Genomic DNA, 24,780 nt, shown 5'->3' with positions numbered 1-24,780 from the left:
TAAGCACCTTTCAGACAGTCTTCGGAGTGATTCCAGCTTTCATAGACTCTGTATTTGGAAGCGTTTTTGGAGGGCTTCCGCTAATCCTGCTACTGGTAGTGGGTATCCTGATTTAAATTTTTCTGCTACGCAATGGATGTCCCAATCACCAAAGAGATGGAAAAAACGCTCTGGGAGCAACGTTGTCGTGACCACATGGTACTTCTTCTGGCCACACCTCGAGTTTGGGAGCTAAGCGAGTCTTGGTTCCTATCGTTCCGTTCAGTCTGGATTGACTGTGTTTTGCCTGTTCTCCGATGCTTGTTCTGCAGACAAGAATGCCTGTTGGACCTCTGCCCAACACTTCCATCGGTTGAGCCTCCGGACGTGGATATATTGCTGGACCCGCTAAAGGCCCACATATTGCAAGGTTCTCAGCCTATTCCCATGTTGATGTTGGCATTCTTAGAGCGACCACGGGATTCTTCAGGTCCTGTAGGACTGGACACTGGCTCTACTGCAGACAAACAGGCTTTATATGTTTCAAAAGCTTCCTCAGCTTCGGCTGTGGGAACTGAAGAAGATCACCTTTGAACGATTGACCTGATCTGTGAGGTGTTACAGGGATCGTCTTCTGTGAAGGCAAGCAGCAGTAATATTGCGTCTCCCACACAGGATACATAAGCATTTGTCTCTGTGTGCTGGGAACAATTCGGCCTCTTTTCCAAAAGAACCAAAATTGGAATGTAAATAAAGACATTTTTTTTCTCTCTTGCTCTTATTGAGCACAATGGCTTTCACGCATACTCAGTTGCTCAAACTAAATATGAACATGTTTAAAGGACTTATAGAGCGTTTTAACATACATAAAGGACTTATAAAGGTTTAAGCATTTTTATAACTTTTTTTTAAAGTTATTCTGAACACTTAATGTTTTTCATGATTGATTATAAGGACATAACCTTTTTATTTTTTGTATTATTATAACGTCCAGTTGGATGAGGAGTGGATATTATGATTCACAATGTACCCCAATATAGGTCTGAGTAGTCACCTAACCTTTCACCTACATTTACCCTGCCACTGTACTACATAGCGGTTTTGGTGCCGACCTTTTACCTAGTTAGGTGCTGCATAAATATTGTGTGGATTTCACCGAAAACTAGCCTCATTTATTATGAATGAGGATTCTCAGAATCACAGCAGGATTACCATCTTCTTTATAATAACTGTGTATAAAGTTAATCACTATTGTCATCCTCGGCTGACATGACACAGCAATGTAGATCCCCTGAGGGTACCTTTTTGGGTATGTCAGCACCAGATCTTTGCTGGGGGGGCAGAGGAGAAAGACTTCCAAGCTGACAAGAGACACCGAGGTTCCTGCACGCAGATACTCCAGCACGCAGTGGTCTGACATCCCTCGCGGGGTGTCCATCTCGAGACCAAGACAGGGTCCTTGGTTCTCTCACTTCAGGTCATGGGGTTGGCTGTATCCTAGGGGGATTCTTGGCTGTACACCTACATACATGCTAGGTACATTTAGGTACATCTAGTTAGGGTTAGCATCGTAGGAGCACGCACTATTACTGTCATGTATCTATATACCTGCATATATCCATTTTTTTAGCACTATGGTATAATTCTACCATCTTTTAACTCTATTGGTGCTTATAACCGTATATATCTGTTTCTGTTTTATGGTTGTTGCAGCACACACATTTTACACTAGAATGACACTGGTTCAATAAATGTTTATTGAAAATGCCACCATTGTTTATTCTGTGCATCTCTCTGAGACAAAGAGAGCACGAGTGACTGAGCGAAAAGTACTGTACTGTTTCCACGATCCCGGAGGGCTCAGGGTTGTCATGTTCGAGAGTTGCCAGAAACTATTTGCTACTTGGTAAGAGGAGTTCACAGTGGCACTGTGAGCTAGCTGGTATACAGGTGAACATATCCGGTGGGGGTGTCTGGAATTAATCTGGACACCAATCCCACAGTTTATGTTGTCTAAACGCGCAGATCCTATATAGATTTATATAAACTACTCGACACCACAAGGCACCTTTTGGCGTTCAGAGAACTGGCCACGTGTTGAACCACCAGGGAAATGCCCTGTAGTTCCAGCCAAGTCAAGAGACGCGGGGTCTCTTGACAGAGTCTACGACCCCACTCCGCCCTGTTTGTTGCAGTACTATATATCAGTAGTGTTGTCCGTGAAGACCTGCACAAGCCTTCCCTTTATTGATGGCAAAAAGGCTTCCAGTGCCAGTCGGATCGCCCGAAACTCCAACAGACTGATATGGATCATGGCTTCCGCCGGAGACCAGAGTTCTCTGATCTCACGTCTACCGGATGGCCAACCCATCCCAGAAGGGATGCATCCGTCACTTCTGTGAGATCTGGGTGTGGAAGGGAGCGGGGTCTGCCCTTGGACCAATCACAGCCTGTTAGGCACCACTGCAGGTCTCTCGCAGTGCCCTCTGAAATCTGAACCAGGTTGGTAAGATTTCCTCGATGCTGTGCCCAGTGGAACTTAAGGTCCCACTGCAAAGCCTGCATGTGCCACGGTGTATGGGTCACTAGCAGGATGTAGGAGGCCATAAGGCCCAACAGCCTCAGAGTCATTCTCACCGAAATCCAGGATAGAGGCTGAAACATCGGTATCATAGCCTGAATATCCGGTACTCGCTGTTCGGGAGGATAGGCCCGATACCGCACAGTGTCCAGAACCGCTCCAATGAAAGGGAGTGTCTGAGAGGGGTTTTGGTGCGACTTCGGCACATTGATGGTGAACCCCAGTGAATGCAGGAGGTTCGCCGTAGTCTGAAGGTGGGAGACAACTGTTTGGGGCAGGTCTGTCTTCAACAACCAGTCGTCGAGATAGGGTAAGACTGGAATCCCTGATCTCCGCAGATTGGCTGCGACCACCGCCATCACCTTTGTGAACGAACACCCAAGGGGCGCTGGTAAGGTGAAAGGGAGCCTGCAAATTGAAATTGCTCATGACCCACCGTAAACTGCAGGTAGCGACGATGAGCAGGCAGGACGGGGATATGAAAATAGGCATCCTGCAAATCTAACATTATCATCCAGTTTCCTGGGTCCAAGGCAGACAGGGCCTGAGCTAGGGTGAGCATCTTGCTCTTCTCCTTTTTATGTTTAGATTTCTTTATTGATTTTCAACATGCATTTAAGTATTGGTAAGAATACCATTGATGTGGGATGGCATAATTAACAACGTCTCCTTTTTAAGGAAGTAGTTGAGGGCCCTGAGTTCTAGAATAGGACGAAGGCCTCCATCCTTCTTTGGGACCAGAAAGTAGCTCGAGTACAACCACAGCCCACTTCTGGCCAGGGAACCCTCTCTATAGCTCCCTTGGCCAAGAGAGTCTTTACTTCCTTGCGCGATAGGGCAAGGTTATTCTACGTCAGCCAATCATATACTGGAGGCATGGATCAAGGGGTAGTCTCGAAGGGAAGGGAAGGGAGTAACCCCTTCGGACTATTTGCTCACCTGTCCGATGTGACATCCTGCCAGTGGTGGAGATGATGGCGTACTCTGCCACGAACTGGCTGTAGATGAGCCTTCAGGATCAGACTAGGAACGTTTTGCGGTGGTGGAGGGGGTTGTGCCATGGCTCGACCTCTGGCCTCCCAACCTGTGGGGTCAGGGTGAACCTCATCCACAGCCCTGCACAGGCTGCTAAGCTTGCGGGCCCTCTGGCTGGAAAAGGGTTGGCGCAGTTGATACTCCCTTCCGTAGCGACGAAAAGAGCAAAACGCTGATGTAGGTAGAGAGGCTGTAGTGAGGCCCACAGGCTTGGCTGTGGCCTGCGAGTTCTTGAAGCGCTCAAGGGCAGCATCTGCCTTGTCTACGAAGAAACGTGAGCCACTGAAGGGCATGTCCATCAGCCTAGCTTGGACATCCCCCAAGAAGCCAGAAGTTCCCAGCCAGGTGTGGTGACAAATGGCCACCATTGTGGAAATCACTCTGCCCAGCAGGTCTGTTGTGTCCAAGCCACATCTGATGGCGAACTTTGCTGCATCTCTTCCGTCGGAAATAACTTGGGAGAGTCCTCCTCCAAGACCCTGGCCAGCACCTGCGCAACTGTGTCCCATATAGAAAGGGAATAACGACTGCGACGCAAGAAAAAAAATGTCTTTCCCAAATTCTCCACACTTTTGGATTCCCCGTACGGAGGTGCGGAAGGAAACGCACCATGGGAAGTGGAAGCTTGGACCACCAAATTTTGTGGGGTGGGGTGGGTGGTGAGGAAAAGTGGGTCCCCCAGTGCAGGACGATGGCGCCGGGCAATTGTCCTATTCACAGGAGCCCCTGTGCAGGGTTTGGACCAAGTACCAAGGAGGACCTCCGTTAAGTTGTCATTAAAAGGTAGCAAGGGTTCCAATCTGGAGACCCAAGGCTGCAGGACCACTTTCAAGATGTCCGTCTTGACTGCCACCATAGGGAGCTGCAGGTCCAGGACCTCTGCAGCCTTATGCACCACCATGGCAAATGTGGCCCCCTCCACCATAGCCAGGGTAGGTGCAGACAGTGTCTGGAGAGGTGTCCAAACCACTGGCCTTACCCAGTTCCTCATACTAGTCCATCTCTTGCAACTGCTGGATTTCTAAGGGATCCTGCTCCTCCTCCTGAACCTCTTCATCAATCCCCACCCCTTCAAAGAAGGCCAGGTTTAATGACATGGTGCCGTACGGCTCCGTCGGTGGCAGTCTCAGGATGCTCAACTGGCTCCGTATCATCAGGTATGAGGATTGGGGAGGCGATGCGGAGGACCTCGGTGCAGGACGCAGTGGTGGGGAAGGTCACTGTGGAGGTGCGACCGGTGTTGGTTCCGACCTGGGAACGGGTCCAATTGGAGGCCGTGGCGCCGGAGCCCCGGGTGCAGAACCCACGGGGACTCCTCCATCATCTGAGCCTGCAGGGCCTGAACGCGCCGGCAGGGTCAGGCATCCCAAGTACAGTGCACATGGTGTTGTAAAACTCTTTGAGCTTGCCGGGGATTGCTCGCGGACCCCGAAAGGGAGGGAAACGCCGAGCCGACCCAGGCACCCGCCCAACGGAGCGGGGCCTTGAACGCAGAGGTTGCTCGACTGCATTGTGAGACGGGCAGGGTGAAGTCAAAGCACGCTTTGACTTCTTGTGCTTTTTGTGGTGCCTCTTACCTGACTTTAATAATGTCGATGAAGAAGACTTCGATTCGCTGGAACATTACTCGGACCTTCCTCTCGACTGAGACCTGGACCAGGATCGAGACCGACGAGGCGATCTCCGTGGTGCCGGACGCCAGCCTGCGAGCAGCTTTAGGGACCGATCCCTCAAAGCTTTCGGCACCATGGCCTGGCAGTCGGAACATGACTGAGTCGTGGTCGTGCTTCAGGCACAAAAGGCACAATAGGTGGGGGTCCATAACTGACATGGCACGGTGACAGGCGCCACACGGTTTGAACCAGAGGTCTTCTTCAATGGTATCCTACACCCAAAAGGAGTCGAAAAAAGTTGAAAAAAGTCTCTGTCAAAAATTGACAGGGGGTAGCACTTCAATGGATTGGCACTGACTTGGAGGAAAGAATAGAACGGACGTCAGCACACCGAATGGCTGTTATATTGACGATGCGGACATCCCGACTATGATGAACACGACGCCGATGACATCACGTGGAGTTGTTACAACAAACAATTGATGGACGGAATGCTGACAATGCAGACATTCTCCCCCAGTCAAGAGATCTGGGTTAAATCCATCATTCTTTTGCCCACTACACAACCCCAGTTTAGACATGGCCATATGCAAATCAGTCTTGACCCTGTGCCTCATGGGAACAGTCCAGCCCGAACTGCCAAGCCAAGTCTTCCCTGGACCGGAATCAAGCATCCTAGGACCGGTTTCTGGCTATCAGCCGTCATCAGCAAGGATAGCTTGACTCCAGTGGCGTAGTGAGCACGGGTCCCACGTCTGGGAATACCCATCCCACTTAGGGCGAAAAGCGTTACAACAAACAATTGATGGACGGAATGCTGGCAATGCAGACATTCTCCCCCAGTCAAGAGATCTGGGTTAAATCCATCATTCTTTTGCCCACTACACCACCCCAGTTTAGACATGGCCATATGCAAATCAGTCTTGACCCTGTGCCTCATGGGAACAGTCCAGCCCGAACTGCCAAGCCATGTCTTCCCTGGACCGGAATCAAGCATCCTAGGACCGGTTTCTGGCTATCAGCCGTCATCAGCCAGGATAGCTTGACTCCAGTGGCGTAGTGAGCACGGGTCCCACGTCTGGGAATACCCATCCCACTTAGGGCGAAAAGCGTTACAACAAACAATTGATGGACGGAATGCTGACAATGCAGACATTCTCCCCGAGTCAAGAGATCTGGGTTAAATCCATCATTCTTTTGCCCACTACACCACCCCAGTTTAGACATGGCCATATGCAAATCAGTCTTGACCCTGTGCCTCATGGGAACAGTCCAGCCCGAACTGCCAAGCCATGTCTTCCCTGGACCGGAATCAAGCATCCTAGGACCGGTTTCTGGCTATCCGCCGTCATCAGCCAGGATAGCTTGACTCCAGTGGCGTAGTGAGCACGGGTCCCACGTCTGGGAATACCCATCCCACTTAGGGCGAAAAGCGTTACAACAAACAATTGATGGACGGAATGCTGACAATGCAGACATTCTCCCCCAGTCAAGAGATCTGGGTTAAATCCATCATTCTTTTGCCCACTACACCACCCCAGTTTAGACATGGCCATATGCAAATCAGTCTGGACCCTGTGCCTCATGGGAACAGTCCAGCCCGAACTGCCAAGCCATGTCTTCCCTGGACCGGAATCAAGCATCCTAGGACCGGTTTCTGGCTATCAGCCGTAATCAGCCAGGATAGCTTGACTCCAGTGGCGTAGTGAGCACGGGTCCCACGTCTGGGAATACCCATCCCACTTAGGGCGAAAAGCGTTACAACAAACAATTGATGGACGGAATGCTGACAATGCAGACATTCTCCCCCAGTCAAGAGATCTGGGTTAAATCCATCATTCTTTTGCCCACTACACCACCCCAGTTTAGATATGGCCATATGCAAATCAGTCTTGACCCTGTGCCTCATGGGAACAGTCCAGCCCGAACTGCCAAGCCATGTCTTCCCTGGACCGGAATCAAGCATCCTAGGACCGGTTTCTGGCTATCAGCCGTCATCAGCCAGGATAGCTTGACTCCAGTGGCGTAGTGAGCACGGGTCCCACGTCTGGGAATACCCATCCCACTTAGGGCGAAAAGCGTTACAACAAACAATTGATGGACGGAATGCTGACAATGCAGACATTCTCCCCGAGTCAAGAGATCTGGGTTAAATCCATCATTCTTTTGCCCACTACACCACCCCAGTTTAGACATGGCCATATGCAAATCAGTCTTGACCCTGTGCCTCATGGGAACAGTCCAGCCCGAACTGCCAAGCCATGTCTTCCCTGGACCGGAATCAAGCATCCTAGGACCGGTTTCTGGCTATCAGCCGTCATCAGCCAGGATAGCTTGACTCCAGTGGCGTAGTGAGCACGGGTCCCACGTCTGGGAATACCCATCCCACTTAGGGCGAAAAGCGTTACAACAAACAATTGATGGACGGAATGCTGACAATGCAGACATTCTCCCCCAGTCAAGAGATCTGGGTTAAATCCATCATTCTTTTGCCCACTACACCACCCCAGTTTAGACATGGCCATATGCAAATCAGTTTGGACCCTGTGCCTCATGGGAACAGTCCAGCCCGAACTGCCAAGCCATGTCTTTCCTGGACCGGAATCAAGCATCCTAGGACCGGTTTCTGGCTATCAGCCGTAATCAGCCAGGATAGCTTGACTCCAGTGGCGTAGTGAGCACGGGTCCCACGTCTGGGAATACCCATCCCACTTAGGGCGAAAAGCGTTACAACAAACAATTGATGGACGGAATGCTGACAATGCAGACATTCTCCCCCAGTCAAGAGATCTGGGTTAAATCCATCATTCTTTTGCCCACTACACCACCCCAGTTTAGACATGGCCATATGCAAATCAGTCTTGACGTCCTAAGTGGGATGGGTATTCCCAGACGTGGGACCCGTGCTCACTACGCCACTGGAGTCAAGCTATCCTGGCTGATGACGGCTGATAGCCAGAAACCGGTCCTAGGATGCTTGATTCCGGTCCAGGGAAGACATGGCTTGGCAGTTCGGGCTGGACTGTTCCCATGAGGCACAGGGTCAAGACTGATTTGCATATGGCCATGTCTAAACTGGGGTGGTGTAGTGGGCAAAAGAACGATGGATTTAACCCAGATCTCTTGACTGGGGGAGAATGTATGCATTGTCAGCATTCCGTCCATCATTTGTTTGTTGTAACGCTTTTCGCCCTAAGTGGGATGGGTATTCCCAGACGTGGGACCCGTGCTCACTACGCCACTGGAGTCAAGCGATCCTGGCTGATGACGGCTGATAGCCAGAAACCGGTCCTAGGATGCTTGATTCCGGTCCAGGGAAGACATGGCTTGGCAGTTCGGGCTGGACTGTTCCCATGAGGCACAGGGTCAAGACTGATTTGCATATGGCCATGTCTAAACTGGGGTGGTGTAGTGGGCAAAAGAACAATGGATTTAACCCAGATCTCTTGACTGGGGGAGAATGTATGCATTGTCAGCATTCCGTCCATCATTTGTTTGTTGTAACGCTTTTCGCCCTAAGTGGGATGGGTATTCCCAGACGTGGGACCCGTGCTCACTACGCCACTGGAGTCAAGCTATCCTGGCTGATGACGGCTGATAGCCAGAAACCGGTCCTAGGATGCTTGATTCCGGTCCAGGGAAGACATGGCTTGGCAGTTCGGGCTGGACTGTTCCCATGAGGCACAGGGTCAAGACTGATTTGCATATGGCCATGTCTAAACTGGGGTGGTGTAGTGGGCAAAAGAACGATGGATTTAACCCAGATCTCTTGACTGGGGGAGAATGTATGCATTGTCAGCATTCCGTCCATCATTTGTTTGTTGTAAGGCTTTTCGCCCTAAGTAGGATGGGTATTCCCAGACGTGGGACCCGTGCTCACTACGCCACTGGAGTCAAGCTATCCTGGCTGATGACGGCTGATAGCCAGAAACCGGTCCTAGGATGCTTGATTCCGGTCCAGGGAAGACATGGCTTGGCAGTTCGGGCTGGACTGTTCCCATGAGGCACAGGGTCAAGGCTGATTTGCATATGGCCATGTCTAAACTGGGGTGGTGTAGTGGGCAAAAGAACGATGGATTTAACCCAGATCTCTTGACTGGGGGAGAATGTATGCATTGTCAGCATTCCGTCCATCATTTGTTTGTTGTAATGCTTTTCGCCCTAAGTGGGATGGGTATTCCCAGACGTGGGACCCGTGCTCACTACGCCACTGGAGTTAAGCTATCCTGGCTGATGACGGCTGATAGCCAGAAACCGGTCCTAGGATGCTTGATTCCGGTCCAGGGAAGACATGGCTTGGCAGTTCGGGCTGGACTGTTCCCATGAGGCACAGGGTCAAGACTGATTTGCATATGGCCATGTCTAAACTGGGGTGGTGTAGTGGGCAAAAGAACGATGGATTTAACCCAGATCTCTTGACTGGGGGAGAATGTATGCATTGTCAGCATTCCGTCCATCATTTGTTTGTTGTAACGCTTTTCGCCCTAAGTGGGATGGGTATTCCCAGACGTGGGACCCGTGCTCACTACGCCACTGGAGTCAAGCTATCCTGGCTGATGACGGCTGATAGCCAGAAACCGGTCCTAGGATGCTTGATTCCGGTCCAGGGAAGACATGGCTTGGCAGTTCGGGCTGGACTGTTCCCATGAGGCACAGGGTCAAGACTGATTTGCATATGGCCATGTCTAAACTGGGGTGGTGTAGTGGGCAAAAGAACGATGGATTTAACCCAGATCTCTTGACTGGGGGAGAATGTATGCATTGTCAGCATTCCGTCCATCATTTGTTTGTTGTAACGCTTTTCGCCCTAAGTGGGATGGGTATTCCCAGACGTGGGACCCGTGCTCACTACGCCACTGGAGTCAAGCTATTCTGGCTGATGACGGCTGATAGCCACGTGGAGTTGGCAGACATCACCTACCGGCACGCAGGGGTATTGCTAAGAAAAATCTTCTGGATCCAGCCTGACGCCTGGAAGTTCAAAGGTAAGGAATCTGCGGCTAGATGTCAATATCAGAGGATGACGGTCAATATTACCAGAGTAACAAAGGCCTTTCTCCACCCGGATATTTCATCCTTCTCAAATATCATCATCATCATAGTCTTTATTCGAATTAAGATAATTCATACAAGACACAAACAAAAACACACAGTTAGCCCGTTTCCTTCCTTGCACTTATTAGACTTCCAACAGTCCAAGATGATGAGGAGGATGACGATGGGGTATATGGAGTGGAACATAGCCCGTCCGAGTTGCATGTGAAATGCCAGGATCAGGAGGACAATTATGAGGACAAGCAACAACAGCAATATTACCAGCCATATCTGGTTCCTCCATGCCATTTTCAACCTTACGGCTGTCCCTCTGAACCATGTCCTTGGGGAAATAGTGCATTTACCACAGTCTTTAATCCACGACCTTCAAGCCATGTTGGCCGACTATAGACAGAGATTTCCTCCCCAGGATGTCCAGATTGAGCCACTGCCACATCAGCCACAGCTCCCAGCAAAGCCAGCCTTATCCCGACCAACACCACCTATGGTACTGCACCCTCCAAAACCGGCGCCGGATGAAGAAAACCCCTCTTCTTCAGAGGGTGAGAGGGAAGAAGAAGAAATCCCGAAACCACATCCACTGGAGGATCGGGAGGATAACTATATCATCTCTACACCCTCTTCTTTGGCACATCACCCAGCGGACTCACCTCCAGAAAACATCGAGAGGGTTCCGCAACTTGAAGGAGAGCGTGTCCAACAGGTTCCATCTCCCCATGGCTGTTAAGCATACATATTGCTTTCTGTATGCTTTTAAGGAAGAAGCCAGGAAATCTATATGTACGATCCCTATAATAAATTACATCTGGCATGAGAGAGTGAGAAAATAATGAAAACACCGGCCACAATAACACCAGTGCTCCCTCAAATAGACAAGAAGTACAGGGCCCCTGAATATGCACCTTCTTGCCTGAAGGGTCACACTAAGCCAGATTCCATCATTTCGCAGGCGGCACAGAGAGGATCGAGAAATCCAGCAACCCAATCTCGAGTTGGACATCATGGGTAAGCGTTTTTCAACCATGGCTGCTGTTATCATTCGGGCAGCCAACGCTTTGGCTATCATCGGTTGCTAAGACCTACAGATGTCATCAGATATGGCAGCCTTATTGGACATCATCCCTGAAGATAGGAAACAAGAGGCGAGGAACTTCCTCATAGAGGATGAAAGAGTGGCCTCGGAGACCATTGACTGTGCTATGGATATAGCTAACACAGGTTTCTGACAATTGGCAAACGCAGCAAAGTTGAGACGCCAGGGCTGGTTGTAGGCCACCACCTTGAGGCCGGAACATGGAGATTCTTTATTTGGCAAGCATATTGATGATGCGTTGCTCACCATAAAAATGGACACTGACACAGAAAAATCATTAACCATCCTCAAATATAGAAAAATGCCCTTCAGTGGAGTAAAAGGACGCAAGTTTCCCGCATACAGAGGAGGTTTAAAGAGGGAACAGCAATACCAGCCCCATCCGGCAGACATATCAACCCTCCACCTACCACCAATCTGCGACAGCTGGTTTCTCCAATCAAGGCGCCCGCAAGAGAACACCGTCTCAGGGGCGGGACAACGGAAGAAAGCAATGATCAACGCCGGGTACCAGCTCCCCCCTAGCCTTCCTGTGGGTGCGAAGATTCGTAATTTCTACCAGCAGTGGGAGAGCATCACATCAGAGCAATGGGTGTTGCATCTAGTTGCCTTTGGCCAATCTCTGGAGTTCACAAGCAAACCTTCAACTATTCCACCCAAGGGAATCCCTACCTCTCGTCTTCACTTATTGCACAAGGAAGTAAAGATCATGCTGTCAAAAGGTGCAATCGAGGAAGTTCCACCTCCACAAAGGGGTCAGGGTATCTACTCCTGTTTTTTCTTAATAATGAAGAAATCAAGTGCGTGGAGACCAATACTTGATCTCAACAAGTACCTGAAAAAACAAACGTTCAAGATGGTAACCTTAGCCGAGATCCTGCGTCGCCTCAACAAAGGAGACTTTATGATCCCATCGATCTAGAAGATGCATACATCCACATCCATCAGAAACACCGAAAATTCCTCAGGTTTATGGTAGCTGGTACCCACTGCCAATTCAAGGTTCTTCCTTTCCCCTCAAGTCCGCACCCAGAATATTTACAAAATGCCTTGCACCACCCGCCTCGGCCTGCCTTCTCAAGGTCATCAAGTAGTTTCCTAATTGGACGATTGGTTACTGAAGGCACCAACAGCACATCAAGCGGCCAGAACCATGGATGCTTGTCTCCAGCTATTCAACAGACTAAGAGTGAACATCAAAAAGTCTTCATTTCTTCCCAGCCAAATAGCACAATTTCTGGGAGCAAGGTTGGACATGATGCAATGCAAGGCCTTCCTAGCGAACGAGCGACAGGCACGTCTAAAGTATTGTGCTATGACTATCTCAAGGGTACACGTCACTTCTAGGAATGTGTTAATCAGCAATAAACCTAGTTCCCTTAGCCAGGCTCAGAATTAAACCTCTGCAGGAAGAGCTTTGGAAACAGTGGCTACAAACTTTGAGATCCTTCGAAGACTCCATTTTAATAACCCCGGCAATGAAAACGGCAATGCAGTGGTGGCGTCACAGTCTACATCTTTCCAAGGGCCTCACTTTCTAACAATAAATACCAGACTGCATACTGACAACGGATGCCTCCATGGAAGGCTGGGGAGGTCATTTACAGGATCTTCAAATCCAAGGTAAATGGTCCAATTCTCAAAAACAAAGTCATATGAACAGCCTAGAGTTGAAGGCTATATTCCCCTCTTTACAGGCCTTTCTACTGAGAATAGCAGGCGCCTCTGTGCTGGTCCGTACGGACAATATAACCAGTAGGTTCTACATAAAAAAAACAGGGAGGAACCAAATCTCTCATGCTTTCTCAGGAAGCGCATGAACTATAGAACTGGGCAACAGAGCATGGGATTTCTCTCAGGGCAGAGCATGTTCCGGGCCTGAACAACTCGCTAGCAGATGCTCTCAGCAGAGCTACAGACAATTGCCATGAATGGGAACTCAGCCAATTCTAGGTGGATGGAGTATTTGCAATATGGGGAAAGCCAGTGATGGACCTGTTTGCAACAGACATCAATGCCAAATGTTGGCACTATGCCAGCAGGTTTCCCCTCCCAGGGTCTCAGAGAAATGCCCTTTCGATGCGATGGTCAGAGATATAAGCCTATGCCTTTCCCCCCATCCCATTGATTCCGAGAGTACTGACCAAAATGAAGCTGGAAAGATGTTGCCTAATTATCATTGTGCCCAGGTGGCCCAGGCAACATTGGTTCCCAGAACTTCTTCATCTTTCAGAAGCCAGGCCCATATGTCCGCAGATGTTCCCCTCTCTTCTGACCAGGGACTACAGACAGGAGCGCCACCCAAATCCGCAGTCTCTACACTTGCCTGCCTGGCTCCTGAGTTCCTAGAATTTAGGAGCATGAACATACACAGGAGTGTAGAGACATCCCCGAAATCTTGGGTGGAAAGTACCTACAAATCGTACAAGATGAAAGATGAAATGGAAAAGGTTCTGTTTTGGTGCCAACGCAATAGCCTGCATCCATTTGATTTATCCCCACAACAGATTTTACCATTTCTCCTTTCCTTGGCAAAATCTGGTTTAGCTTTCGCTTCAGTTAAGGTGCATCTGGCTTCCATCTCTTGCTAAGAGGAAGAGCTTCCAGCACCACTTATCTTTGTGCCTCAAGCCTGATCAAACAATGTATGAAGGGACTGTTCCATATTTTTCCTCCGGTGTGAGCACCTCTGCCAGAATGGAACCTCAACGTGATCCGTACACAACTCATGAAAAGACCATTCAAACCCATTCATAAAGCTGAATTGAAATTCCTAACATTGAAAGTTGCTCTTCTACTGGCCCGAACCTCAGCAAGAAGGATATGCGAAATCCAAGCGCTCGCCATTAGGAAATCTTTTTTAATATTTAAAGAAGACACTGTGATTTTAAGGACTAATCCTACATTTATTCCTAAAGTAACTTCAAAATTCCACCTTAAGGAGCCGGTTATACTCCGGTCCTTTTTTACGCAACCACCAATGCCTGCAGAGCAAACACTACATACGCTGGATGTCAAACGCTGCCTTAAGTTCTACCTTCAGAGAACAAAGGACATTCAAAGAACTGATCAATTATTAGTTGCCTATGGCCAGGCAGAGAAGGGACTGCAATAACAAAGGCCACCATCGTAAGATGGATATTGGCTGTGATGCAGTTCTGTCATATCAAAGCTAACAAACCTATGGAAAAGACAGAATAGACTCACTCCACCAGAGCAGTTGCCACGTCCTCTGCCCTGTTCGTGGGAGTGACTCTGGAAAAAATCTGTTGTGCTGCAACCGGGATGACCATTCACACCTTCACGAAGCACTCCTGCCTGGATTCTGCACAGGATGCATATGCCGCAGTGGGCCAGGTGGTGCTTTGCCATCTCTTCCATTAAGATGAGCCTCGTTCTAATCTTAGAAAGAGTCTTTTGTTCTAATGGTGATTTCATATGCTTAAATGTTATTAATGATTTAAAACATTACTAGGTAAAGTGTATTACAAGTTACCCTGTCTTTTTTTCCCCATGCCTCTCGCTAATGCTTTGTATATGAAAATGAGAGTATATAAGCAATAACTAAAGTTTTCCTTAAGATTATGTTCTGTGCATTTCTTTTCTTCCATCCCTTTATTTCATGCCTCTGGTATTACCTCAAACCTTTGGAGTTCACAATGTTTTAGAAGTTACCCACCATCCTCAACAGACAAGATAATATTGGATGGGACTGCTGCTACTCTGATTCAGGCATGTGAATCTATGAAAGATAACCAAATATTGGGTAAGTAAATAAGTTACTTATCTATCTTTCATAGATTCACATGAGCCCACCCTCCTCCCCGTAGAGGCTGTTTCCATATTATTCAATAAGATACTCACTTCTCACTTGTGCTGGGAAAATCTGAGGGAAACTGCCTCTAGTGGGTGCTAGCAGCTGATTGGCTGCATTCAACATTTAGTCCTTTTTACAAAAGGACATAGATAGGCTATGTAAAACATGTCTCTGGGCCATTATAGCCTATGGCATTATTTAAATACTGCTTGATTATGTTACCGTGAGACTCCCATCTCCACGCCAGAGAATGATTCAGGCATGTGAATTTATGAAAGATACCAATTCTGGCTAGGTAAGTAACCTATTTCCTTCCCCAGGCAAACCTATGCGCTTGTACAAATTCGAGGAACGAAAAGTAGATAAGAACGACAGATACGTTTTCCTCTAAACACTCTTGGAGTAAAGAGCACGACAGTGAACAATTAAAGAAATATCAAGCAAATGGAGTAGAGCTAAGAAACCGCTTTCCATCAAGAAGCCAAGTAATTTAACAGGAGACCTATGTATTTGATCCGACAAACTTCAAGAGACACCAACATAAAGAAAACAGCATGAGTGTTACTTCACTTGATCACACCACCAGTACCCACATTCCATGGTTAATCCTGAAATGTCAGGGTGAGTAAAATAGGAAATCTCAGGCTACCACACGGTTTCTGCACCTAAACATACCAACTGTGACTTCACCTTTTCGGGTTTTGGAAGAAAGGCAAGTCCAAGGTCCACATTTGTCCTGATCTTTATTTTTCTCTACATATGCTCTTATGTCACTTCAATAAACTTTGTTTAAAACACTACTTTTGTAACTACTGTGGTAACAAAGTGGTATGTGCTCCAACCGTCTTTCTGTATCTAATCTTATACTCTAAGAGTTATAAAGCCCCTATAATGCTTGGGAAGTAATTTGTCTCTTTATATGTCACATAGGTACTGCAAAAAACATAAGGATCACACTCTTGATGAAGATCTCTGTTGAATACCACTCACCAGCAGTGAGGTAAAAACATAACGTGTCGACAGTATCAAACTGAGGAGTATTTATAATACTCTTTGGACAATAATACTACACAAGATTGACACGGATGATAAACAGAATTGTAAAAGAAGTGATGATCTGTAAGAATGCACTAAGATTTCCATCTAATTTCAAGGGGAGAGCAGTGTGCTTACACACTTCTCCAAACACACTGCCAACCATACCTTTACAATATGTTGGTTATAAGTCGACCCGGGAAAAGGAAATGGGATAAAGGAGAGAAACACTGGATCTCATTGTTTAGCCCACTCTCAAATCTGGGCATAATTTTCACACTCAATAATAAAGAAACGATGAGGTTTTTAACAATTATATCGTATGGACTCTAGCAGACAGTTCTTAATATAGTATACGATATATCTTTTAACAGTATGAGTATTACCAACTCTTTCTCATATGGTGAAACTCTGTCTCTTTAAAGCTCAAAAACACTTATCTATATAACCTGTGCAAAGAGTATTCAGAGCTTTATGCGCTTCATATTATCGAAAATTACCATCAGTGTTATGTGAATACGCTCTTGTGAGTTGAATTATATTCTACATTGCATGTTTGTAAACAGCAACAAAATACATGTGAATTAAAGTTAACCTAACAACAAGTAATCACTTATGCTTCCAAGTCAATACCTTAATAGCATACATGTATGAAAAAAAGGCCTATGCAAAGAGGAGCATCCTCTTCACTTTTCTCATGGAAGAAACAAAATGCATATATAAGAATTCATATTTTTCAAAGGATGACTCGTGAAAAGAGTGTTAAATCACAATGTCTCAATTCTTAAACAGAAGTATAGTCCTAGAATATTTCTCTGTATCCAGCTCAGTCTTTCGTCAGCTTTCATGGAACAACAATCTACAAAGTTTGGAACACTGACAACAAAGTCCCACCCACAGCAACTAGGTGTCTAGCTTGCCAAGAAAAGACACTTTAAAAGACGACTCCTGCTGATTTAGGAGGAATTTGGTCTTTCTTGACTTCACTCACGTCTCATATAGCACATCCATTAGAGATGCAAAGTATATTTCGAGCAAGTGGCCACACGAGGTGCATACTGCCACACTCTCCTGCTTCTGAAGGGGCGTACATTCAGTCAGTTCACTGTATCACATCTCTGTGCAAGGCCAGCATGAGGAGGTAAGTGCAGGCCATGGATCCCAAGTTAATCCTGCACTTTCAGTAGGACTAAGTGACTGAACTGGTCATAGATAGTCTTTAAGGGAAAGTGATAGTTCTTAATCTTATGTCGATTTCTATAGCGCTCTAATCACCCATGATGGTATCCAGGCGCTTGAGCACGTGAGTAGCTTAGAGTGCCCTCACAGTAATTCGAAGAACTAGGTCTTCAGCTCCTTGTGGAACTCAAGAGGCGAGGAGGGGGCACTGAAGTGTTGTGGGAGACTGTTCCATGTTTTTGGTGCAATGGAAGAGACCAAGGACCTCCTATTCTGCTCTTGTGATTTGCAGGAGATGTGTGCGAGTGAGAGTGAAGCTGAGCGTAGGTGTCTGTCAGGATGGTGAAAGTGTATGCAGTTTTTGAGGTATGCTGGACCAGTGTTGTGTAAGGGTTTGTATGTGTGCAAGAGGAATTGAATGAGTTTGTGAACGGGGAGAAAGTGGAGCTCTCTGAGGTGGGTTAAGATGTTGGTTCTGCATGGGAGGTTGAGTATGAGTGTTGTGGCAGCATTCTGGATGCTGTGTCTAGGACATGCTTGGATATTCCGGCATAGCGTGCATTGCTGTGGTCAAGCCTGGCAGTGATGAGCGCTTGCTAAGTAGGATGTGGAAGTAGGCATCACTCACTGCATTGACTTGTACTGTCATGTTGAGTTTGTCATCCAAGATGATCCACAGATTTCTGCCGTAGTCGATAGGTGTAGTTCAATCGGTCACAAGGTGGCATCCCATGGGGAGGTCTTCTTTCCGAAGACTTGTACTTCTGCCTTCTTGGAGCTGAGCTTCAAGCAGTTGGTACTCATCCATTCTGCTACCTAGGGAATGCAGTTGGTGAAATGTTTTCTGGAGGTGGTTGCCTTGTCCGTCAGGGAGAGGATCAGTTGTGTGTCGTCAGCGTAGGAGATGATGTTAATGTCCTGGGATTGGTTGATGTTAGTGAACGGGGTCATGTAGATGTGAGGCTAAGGAGCGATCCCTGGAGGACTTCCCAGATTGGCTTCTTGGTCTCTGATGGGAAGGGTGGCAATCTGACTTTTTGTTTTTTTTCTGCGACGAAGGTACAGAGACTCATTTGAGTGCGGGTCCACGGATGCTGGTCTCATGGAATCATCTGACGAGTGTGTTGTGGGATACTCTGTCGAATGCCGTGGAGAGGTCGAGCAGGATGTGGAACTGTGTTTCTCCATGATCAAGGATGATCTGCTTGTCAGCAGTGGCGGCACAGAGTGCGGTTTCAGCGCTGTGGTGCTTTCTGAATCCTGATTGAGTGCTGTCCAGTCGGTGGTGTAGTTCGCGCTGGGTGGTGAGTTGCTTGTTAATGACCTTCTCTATCACTTTGTGTGGATAAGGGAGCAGGGAGATAGGTTGGAGGTTGGCTCGGGTCGGCCGACGGCTTCTTGAAGAAGGTGTTGACCCATTTATGCTTCCAGTCTTCCGTGAATGTAGCGGATGTGATGGATATGTTGATGAGGTGAGTGAGGGCAGTGCTGATTGGTGATACTCCCAGGTTGTAGCCGATGGGGTCCCTGGGAGGATGGTCCGCATGATTGTCGATGTGTTGTCTTTGGTGAGGGTTGTCCATTCGGTCAGGTGGTTGTCATGGTTTGTGATGGGTAGGTTAGCGATGAGATCGCTGGGGTCAAGTTGGTGTGTGAAGTTGCTGCAAGTGTTTGCGATTTTTCTGCGAAAGAAGTTTGATTGGTCTTGGCAGAGATCTTGGGAAGGCTAATGTTGACAGAAGCTGAAGTCTTAAGATCTCTATATAGGTTCCATTCGGTTATTTCGAAACAGTGCAAGACCTTTAAACAATTTGTTTGATTATTCTGTTTTGATCTCATTCGTCTTAGTTTCAAATTTTGCATTTTATTTTTGCCCAGTTTGAAATAATTTGCGTTATAGCCACATGGTTGCAGGCTATATAGAATGCACTTGTAAATACACATTTGTTACACCCCTCTTTTAGAAAGGCAAAGCAGTTGTGTGTTCTCCAAACAAAAATTTGTATTCTCGAAAAAAATACCACACTGTCACGAGAATAAAGTCAGAGTGGCAGTTTGATCATAAATCATTAGGGCATTTGTTTGATAGCTGGCTGGAAGTTTCCCTACACTGAATAATATCTTTGAAAGCCGACAGTACAGCGGCTGCAGCTACTGCTTCTTTTTCTCGAATATACTTCGTTTGTATGGCCTCAGTGCATTTTTTTTAGGCCATAGGTAGTACAAGGCCTAAAAGCAGATCTGTTTTGTTTCTTGAAGATTTGCCCAGGAATCTGATATCCTGGACCAAAAGCCTTCACGTACAAAACACAGCAACAAAGTATGTGAGATAATCTAAAGGGGAAAATCCGAGATAAATATGTTGAAAAACAGACAACTGAGCGTTCATGAGCAAAGCTCATCCATGGACTCTATCACACATGATGTGCAGTAGAAATCTGGTCTTTGAATGCCTCTGGTGTTGCGGGGGTAAGTTGTCAGCAGTGTCTTCTCATTGGCTTGTTTGTTCAGTTTTCAATGAGGTGAATGTACAAGTAAATAAAAAACAATTGTTTGCAACAAGGCACACTAATAATGTGATCGGCTTTATATAAAACTACAACAAAAGATGATTCTAGCACCTAAAACTATGACAGGCTGTGGGGAGAAGATGTGGTCTCACAGCTAGACTGCCGACTCGCCATCTTGTGATTCTGGGCAAATCACTTAATCTCCCTGTGTCTACCAAAAAAAAAAAAAAGAAAATATGAATCAATCAATCATAGCATTTGTATAGCGCGCTACTCACCCGGAGGGTCTCAAGGCGCTGGGGGGGAGGGGTCTGCTACTGCTCGAAGAGCCAGGTCTTGAGTTGCTTCCTGAAGGAAAGATGGTCCTGGGTCAGCCGAAGGTGGATGGGGAGGGAGTTCCACGTCTTGGCTGCTAGGTAGGAGAAGGATCTTCCTCCGGCGGTGGCTCTGCGGATGCGTGGTACGGCGGCGAGTGCGAGGCTGGTTGATCGTAGCTGGCGGGTGGGCGTGTAGAAGGTCAGGCGGTTGTTGAGGTATATGGGGCCTAGGTCGTGGAGAGCTTTGTGTGCGTGGGTGAGGAGCCTGAACGTGATCCTCTTGCTGACAGGGAGCCAGTGCAGGTCTCTGAGGTGGCTGGAGATGTGGCTGTGTCGGGGGATGTCTAGGATGAGTCGTGCGGAGGCGTTCTGGATGCGTTGGAGTCGCTTCTGAAGTTTGGCTGTGGTTCCGGCGTAGAGGGTGTTCCCATAGTCCAGTCGGCTGGTGACGAGTGCCTGGGTGACCGTCCTCCTGGTTTCGGTGGGGATCCATCGGAAGATCTTGCGGAGCATGCGCAGGGTGTTGAAGCACGATGATGAGACGGCGTTGACTTGTCTGGTCATCGAGAGGGAGGAGTCCAGGATGAAGCCTAGGTTGCGTGCGTGGTCCGTTGGTTCGGGAGTGGTGCCCAGGGCGGGGGGCCACCAGGAGACGTCCCAGGCGGAGGGTGATGATCCCAGGATGAGGACATCCGTCTTGTCTGAGTTCAGTTTCAGGCGGCTGTTCTTCATCCATTCGGCGACGTCTTTCATTCCTTCATGGAGGCTGGTTCTGGCGGTGGCGTGGTCGTTGGTGAGGGAGAGGATCAGTTGGGTGTCGTCAGCGTAGGAGATGATGTTGAGGTTGTGTTGGCGTGCGAAGGCTGCGAGGGGGCTCATGTAGATGTTGAAGAGGGTGGGGCTGAGCGATGATCCTTGTGGTACGCCGCAGATGACTTCGGTGGCGTCGGATCTGAACGGGGGGAGGCGGACTCTCTGAGTTCTTCCGGCGAGGAAAGAGATGATCCACTTCAGTGCCTTCTCTTGGATCCCGATGTTGCTGAGGCGCTGAACTAGGGTGCGGTGGCAGACAGTGTTGAACGCCGCTGAGAGGTCCAGGAGGATGAGGGCCACTGTGTCGCCGTTGTCAGTCAGGGATCTGATGTCATCGGTGGCTGCGATCAGTGCGGTCTCGGTGCTGTGGTTTGCTCGGAAACCGGACTGCGAGGGGTCGAGGGAACCGTTCTTCTCAAGGAAGGCGGCGAGCTGCCTGTTGATGGTCTTCTCGATGACTTTGGCAGGAAAGGAGATGGGGCGGAAGTTCTTGAGGTCGGTGGGGTCGGCTGTTGGTTTCTTCAGGAGGGCGCTGAGCTCGGCGTGCTTCCAGCTCTCCGGGAAGGTGGCGGTGTTGAAGGAGGCGTGGATGATGTCCCGGAGTTGGGGTGCGATGATGGAGTCGGCCTTGTTGAAGACGTGGTGGGGGCAGGGGTCGGTTGGAGAACCGGAGTGGATGGTGTTCATCGTGCGGGTGGTGTCTTCGGTGCTGACCGGGGTCCAGGCGCAGAGGGTGGTGGTGGGGGGCGTTGGTTCGGTGGTTGGGTGCGTGGTTGGGGCGCCGAAGCTGTTGTGTATGTTGGCGATCTTGCGGTGGAAGAACGAGGCGAGAGAGTTGCAGAGGTCTTGTGACGGCGTGATGTCGTTGTGTCCGGCGCCGGTGTTGGAGAGCTCTTTGATGATGCTGAAGAGTTCCTTGCTGTTGTGGGCGTTGTTGTCCAATCTTTCTTTGAATGCTGTCTTCTTGGTGGTGCGGATCAGCTGGTGGTGCTTGCGGGTGGCGTGCTTGAGGGCGGTCAAGTTGTCTGTGGTCTAGTCGTGTCGCCAGGCTTTCTCGAGGGTGCGGCAGTTCTTCTTGGAGTCCTTGAGTTCGTCGGTGAACCAGGGGACTTTCCTGCTGCCGGGTCTGCTGGGAGGGTTCTTCAGTGGTGCGAGGTCGTCGGCGCAGGCGGTCAGCCACTGTGTGAGGTTGCTGGCTGCTTCGTTGGGGTCCATTGTTCTGGCGGGAGGGTTCTGGCTGAGGGAGGTGGTGAGCTGCTCGGTGGTGATCTTGCTCCAGCTTCGCCGAGGAACCTGTTGCGGGTGGTGGTGGGTCGTGGTTCTTCTGAAGCTGAAGTGGACGCAGCTGTGGTCTGTCCAATGGAGTTCGGTGGAGTGGCTGAAGGAGACGTGCTTGCTGGAAGAGAAGACGGGGTCAAGCGTGTGGCCGGCGTAGTGGGTGGGGGTGTTCACCAGTTGCTTGAGTCCGAGGTTGGCGAGGTTGTCCAGCAGAGTGGTGGTGTTGCGGTCCTTGTTGTTCTCCAGGTGGAAGTTGAGGTCCCCTAGGAGGATGTAGTCAGCGGAGGGGAGGGCGTGCCGGCTGATGAAGTCTGCGATGTCTTCGCTGAATTGTGTGCATGGTCCCGGGGGTCTGTAGATGAGGGTGCCTCTGAGGGTGGTCTTAGGGTCGGTGTGAATCTGGAAGTGGAGGTGCTCGGCGGTGGTGACGGTGTCGTCTGAGTTGGTCGTGATGCGGATGGTGTTCTTGTGGATGATGGCGATGCCTCCTCCGGTCTGGTTGACGCGGTCCCTCCGGGTGATCTTGTATCCGTCCGGGATGGCTGTGGCGATGTCGGGCGCTGAGGAGGCGTTCATCCAGGTTTCTGTGAGGAAGGCGACGTCTGGCGATGTTGTGTCGAGGAGGTTCCAGAGTTTGACGGTGTGTCTGTGGACGGAGCGGGTGTTGAGCAGGATGCACTTGAGGTGGTTGTTGCTGGTGTTCGGTTTGGCGGGAGCGGTGCAGGTTCGGAGGCAGGTGAACTTGCAGGTTTGGCAGGTGAAAGGTCTGTGGGCGCGTTTCGGGGTGGTTTGGTAGCAGGCGGGTTTCCGTCCGGCATTGAGGGTGGCGGTGTCATAGGTCCGTCGTGTGGGCTGGCATCCACGCAGGCCAGGGGTCCTGGCGCTGGGCGCGGTCCAGGCGCGGACAGGTGTAGACGGGCTTGCCTTTGGCGCACAATCGGCGCACAATCGGCGCACCCGCTGCGCGTGAACGCTGTGCGTACGCGCAGGCTCCATATGAGGCGAAGTGGGAGGGCGGAGCAGCTGGGAGGCGGGAGCGGGGCGGCCAATCGGGAACAGAAGGGAAGAAGGGGGCGGGGCCGCGATGGAGCTGCGGCGGGAAGCGGGTGGGGGCACCAGAGGGATTAGGGGCAGCGAGCACAAGTCAACACAATGAAAACAATGCTGGAAATAACACAGTACAGGTCAATAAACAGTGGGCACAAAAAGCAACAGAGGTCAAGAAACAGGCTAACGGCGCGAGAGCAGCGAGCAGCAGCGAGGGGGCACCGCTGGCAAGCCGTGCGGCGTGGGGGGTGTCCTGAGGTCAGGTCACACTCACCTGCGCCGCACGGGCTCCATATGAGGCCAAGTGGGAGAACGGAGCAGCTGGGAGGCGGGAGCGGGGCGGCCAATCGGGAACAGAAGGGAAGAAGGGGGCGAGGCCGCGATGGAGCTGCGGCGGGAAGCGGGTGGGGGCACCAGAGGGATTAGGGGCAGCGAGCACAAGTCAACACAATGAAAACAATGCTGGAAATAACACAGTACAGGTCAATAAACAGTGGGCACAAAAAGCAACAGAGGTCAAGAAACAGGCTAACGGCGCGAGAGCAGCGAGCAGCAGCGAGGGGGCACCGCTGGCGAGCCGTGCGGCGTGGGGGGTGTCCTGAGGTCAGGTCACACTCGCCTGCGCCGCGCGGGCTCCATATGAGGCCAAGTGGGAGGGCGGAGCAGCTGGGAGGCGGGAGCGGGGCGGCTAATCGGGAACAGAAGGGAAGAAGGGGGCTGGGCCGCGATGGAGCTGCGGCGGGAAGCGGGAAGCGGGTGGGGGCACCAGAGGGATTAGGGGCAGCGAGCACAAGTCAACACAATGAAAACAATGCTGGAAATAACACAGTACAGGTCAATAAACAGTGGGCACAAAAAGCAACAGAGGTCAAGAAACAGGCTAACGGCGCGAGAGCAGCGAGGGGGCACCGCTGGCGAGCCGTGCGGCGTGGGGGGTGTCCTGAGGTCAGGTCACACTCACCTGCGCCGCACGGGCTCCATATGAGGCCAAGTGGGAGGGCGGAGCAGCGGGGAGGCGGGAGCGGGGCGGCCAATCGGGAACAGAAGGGAAGAAGGGGGCTGGGCCGCGATGGAGCTGCGGCGGGAAGCGGGAAGCGGGTGGGGGCACCAGAGGGATTAGGGGCAGCGAGCACAAGTCAACACAATGAAAACAATGCTGGAAATAACATGTCCTTGTGTAACGTAACTGGTGCTCATGTAAAGCGCCCCAATACCTTGGGGTCAAGTTCGCTCTATATAAATCTGCAAAAAAAAAAAAAAAAGGGCCAAACCTGGAGAAATGTGTATTGATTGCAATTTGCACAATTCTTCCTTTTAAGTATAGCTGATTGGTGTTACAATTAAAGAGAGTCTCGAAATTTGCATGTAAGTAGCAGTGCTCAATAGATTTATCATTCCCTCTTTATGCTTACACCAACCAGACTATTT

At 49.7% G+C, this 24,780-nt stretch overlaps 1 protein-coding gene across 6 annotated transcripts in view; it reads right to left on the bottom strand.

The window, feature by feature from the left end:
• FBXO25 (F-box protein 25) overlaps positions 1 to 24,780 on the bottom strand; it is a 491,440-nt gene that overhangs the window by 81,567 nt on the left and 385,093 nt on the right. The gene's annotated exons all lie outside the window — the stretch shown is intronic.

The sequence above is a fragment of the Triturus cristatus genome, chromosome 6, assembly GCF_964204655.1.
Source record: "Triturus cristatus chromosome 6, aTriCri1.1, whole genome shotgun sequence".
NCBI classification, from domain to species: Eukaryota; Metazoa; Chordata; class Amphibia; order Caudata; family Salamandridae; genus Triturus; species Triturus cristatus.
The sequence above is the reverse complement of the archived record's forward strand: the minus strand, read 5'-3'. Positions and strand labels throughout refer to the sequence as shown.